Source organism: Mesoplodon mirus (genome assembly GCF_964341445.2).
Source record: "Mesoplodon mirus genome assembly, contig: HAP1_SCAFFOLD_74, whole genome shotgun sequence".
NCBI classification, from domain to species: Eukaryota; Metazoa; Chordata; class Mammalia; order Artiodactyla; family Ziphiidae; genus Mesoplodon; species Mesoplodon mirus.
Window position 1 is genome coordinate 98,649 of NW_028295786.1, and position 4,484 is coordinate 103,132.

Here is a 4,484-nt window from a genome sequence, read left to right on the forward strand (position 1 = left end):
CATTCTGATGACAAGCTTGTGGAGTATTTTGATGACAATGGCATGGAGCATTCTGATGAAAACCGCATGGGGCTTTGTGATGTAAAAGGCAAGGAGCCTTTTCGTGACAGGGTTCAAGGAGCATTCTGTCGACAAGTGTCTGGGAGCATTGTGATGACAAGTGTATTGAGAATTGTGATGACAAAGGTCATGGAGCATTGTGATGAAAAGGGCATGGAGTATTGTGATGACAGGCATCATGGAGCGTTGTGATGACAAGTGTTATGGAACATTGTGATCACAAGTGTTTGGAGCATTGCGATGACAGAGGTCATGGATCAATTAGATTTCAAGGAGCATGGAGCATTGTGATGACAAGGGCATGAAGCAATGTGATCCCAAGTTTCATGGAGGATAGTGATGACAATGGTAATGCAGTATTGTGATGACAAGCACATAGAGCATTGTAATGACAAGGTCATGTAGCATTTTGCTGACAAAGGCATGGAGCATTGTGATGACAGGTGTCATGGAGCACTGTGATGACAAGCGTCACAGATCATTGTGAATACAGGGTTCATGGAGCATTGGGATGACAAGGGCATGGTTCATTGTGATGACAAATGTCATGGAGCATTGGGCTGAAAATGTTCTAGGAGTATTGTGATGACAGGGGTGATGGAGCATTTTGATGACTAGGGAATGGAGCATTGTGATGACAAGAGTCCCGGATCATTGTGTTGTCAGGTGTCGTGGAGTGTTGTGATGACAATGATCATGGAGAATTTTTATGATATTGCTCTTGGAGCATTGTGATGAGAAGGTCATGGGGCATTGGGCTGAAAATGTTCATAGAGTATTGTGATGACAGTGGTCATGGAGCATTGTGATGACAAGGGAATGGATCATGGTGATAACAAGGTCCTGGAGCATTGTGATGAGATGACCATGGAGACTTGTGATGACAAGTCTCATGGAGCATTCTGATGAAAAAGGGCATGGAGCATTGTGATTACATGGGTCTTGGAGCATTGTGATGACAAGGGCATGGAGCACTGTGTGGAGAAGGCCATGGAACATTCTGATGACATGCGTCATGGAGCTTTGTGATGACAAGGGCATGGAGCTTTGTGATTACAGGGGTCTTGGAGCATTGTGATGACAGAGGTAATGGAGCATTGTGATGAGAAGGGCATGGAGCATTGTGATGAAAAGATCATGCATTATTGTGAAAAGTGGTGTCACGGAGCATTGTGATGACATATGTATTGGCCCATTGTGATGACAATGGCATGGAGCATTGTGATGCAAATTGTGATGGATGATTCTGATGACAAAGGTAATGGAGCATTTTGATGATAATGGCTTGAAGCATAGTGATGACAAGGTTCAGGGAGCATTGTGCTGACAAGTGCATGGAGAATTGTGATGGCAAGAGTCATGGAGCATTCTGATGACAAGTTTGAGGAGTATTTTGATGACAATGGCATGGAGCATTGTGATGAAAACGGCATGGGGCTTTGTGATGAAAAAGGCATGCAGCATTTTCGTGACAGGGTTCAAGGAGCATTCTGACGACAAGTGTCAGGGAGCATTGTGATGACAAGTGTATTGAGAATTGTGATGACAAAGGTCATGGAGCATTGTTATGACAAGGGCATGGAGCATTGTGATGAAAAGGGCATGGAGCTTTGGTCTAATAAGTTTCATGGATTATTGTGATGACAGTTGGAATGGCGCATTGTGATGACAAGGGCATGGAGCATTGTGATGACCAGGTCATGCAGTATTGTGAGAAGAGTTGTCACGGAGCATTGTGATGACATATGTTTTAGCCCATTGTGATGACAATGTCATGGAGCATTGTGATGCCAATTTTCATGGAGGATTCTGATGACAAAGGTAAAGGAGCATTGTGATGACAATGGCTTGGAGCATAGTGATGACAAGGCTCAGGGAGCATTGTGCTGACAAGTGCATGGAGAATTGTGATGACAAGGGTCATGGAGCATTCTGATGACAAGCTTGTGGAGTATTTTGATGACAATGGCATGGAGCATTCTGATGAAAACCGCATGGGGCTTTGTGATGTAAAAGGCAAGGAGCCTTTTCGTGACAGGGTTCAAGGAGCATCCTGTCGACAAGTGTCTGGGAGCATTGTGATGACAAGTGTATTGAGAATTGTGATGACAAAGGTCATGGAGCATTGTGATGAAAAGGGCATGGAGTATTGTGATGACAGGCATCATGGAGCGTTGTGATGACAAGTGTTATGGAACATTGTGATCACAAGTGTTTGGAGCATTGCGATGACAGAGGTCATGGATCAATTAGATTTCAAGGAGCATGGAGCATTGTGATGACAAGGGCATGAAGCAATGTGATCCCAAGTTTCATGGAGGATAGTGATGACAATGGTAATGCAGTATTGTGATGACAAGCACATAGAGCATTGTAATGACAAGGTCATGTAGCATTTTGCTGACAAAGGCATGGAGCATTGTGATGACAGGTGTCATGGAGCACTGTGATGACAAGCGTCACAGATCATTGTGAATACAGGGTTCATGGAGCATTGGGATGACAAGGGCAGGGTTTGGAACTTTGGTCTGAAATGTTTCATGGATTATTGTGATGAGAGTGGGCATGGAGCATTGTGATGACAAGGGCAAGGAACACTGTGATACATGGGTCATGCAGGATAGTATTGACAAGGGCATGGAGCATTGTGATGAGAATGGCATCGAGCATTGTGATGACAGGTGTCATGGAGCTTTGTGATGACAAGGGCTTGGAGCAATGTGATGAGAGTGTTCATGGAGCATTGTGATGACAATGACATGGAGCATTGTGATGCCAAGGGTCATGGAGCTTTGTGATGACAAGTCATGGAGCATTTTGTTGACAACGGCATGGTGCATTGTAATGAGAAGGGCAGGGAGCATTTTGATGACCGTGTCATGCAGCAATTTGATAAAAAGTGTAATGGAATATTTTGATGGCATGGTTTATAGACCATTGTGATGTCAGGGGACTTGGAGCTTTGGGATGGAAAGGGTCAGGGAGCATTTTGATGACAGGGGTTATGGAACATTGTGATGGCAGGGGTCATGGAACTTTGTGATGATAAGGGGATGTAGCATTGTGATGACAGTGTCATGGAACCTTGGTATTACAGGGGTGAGGGAGTATTGTAATGACTAGTGATGGAACATTGTGATATCTCTGGTGAGAGAGCATTTTGATGAGAAGTGCATGGACCATTGTTATTAAAACGTTTACGGAGCATTGCAATGACAAGTTTGTGGACCGTTGTGATGAAATGCGCGTGGCACATTGTGATGAAAATGGTCATGGAGCATTGTTCTGACAAAGACATGGAGCACTGTGATGACAAGTGTCACAGAGAATTGTGATGAAAATTTCATGGAGCATTGTGGTTACAAAGGTCACAGAGCCTTGTGATGACACGGGCATGGAACATTGTGATGACAAACGTTATGAAGCATTGTGATGACTGGAGTCATGGAGCATTGTGATGACAGGGGTCGTGGACGATTGTGATGACACGGGCATGGAGCATTGGTTTGAGAAGTTTCATAGATTATTGTGATGAGAGTGGACATGGTGCATTGTGATGACAAGGGCATGGAGCATTGTGATGAGAAGGTTATGGAGTAGTGTGAAGACAGGTGTCAGGGAGCATTGTGATCACATATGTCATCGGCCATTGCGATGAAAATGGCATGGAGCATTGTGATGCCAAATGTAATGGAGAATTGTGATGACAAATATAATAGAGCATTGTGATGATTAGGGCTTGGAGCATTATGATGACAAGGGCCATTGGAAATTTTCATGACAAGTTCGTGAAGCATTGTGATGACAATGTCCTGGAGCATTGTGATGACAAAACCATGGATCCTTGTGATGACAAGTCTCATGGAGCATACTGAAGAAAAGGGGCATGGAGTATTGTGATTACAGGGGTCTTGGAACATTGTGATGACAAGGGCATGGAGCATAGTGAGTAGAAGACAAAGGGGAATCCTGATGGCAAGCGTCATTGAGTTTTGTGATGACAAGGGCATGGAGCATTGTGAATACATGTGTCTTGGAGCATTGTGATGAAAAGGGCATGGATCATTGTGATGAGAAGGTCATGGAGTATTGTGAAGACAGGTGTCAGGGAGCATTGTGATGACATATGTCATGGTCCATTGCAATGACAATGGCAGGGAGCATTGTGATGCCAAATGTAATGGAGGATTTTGATGACAAATATAATGGAGCATTGTGATGACTAGGGCTTGGAGCATTATGATGACAAGGGCCATTGAGAATTTTCAGAACAAGGTCGTGAAGCATTGTGATGACAAGGTCCTGGAGCATTGTGATGAGAAATCCATAGAGACTTGTGATGACAAATCTCATGGAGCATACTGATGAAAAGGGGCATGGACCATTGTGATTACAGGGGTCTTGGAACATTGTGATGACATGGG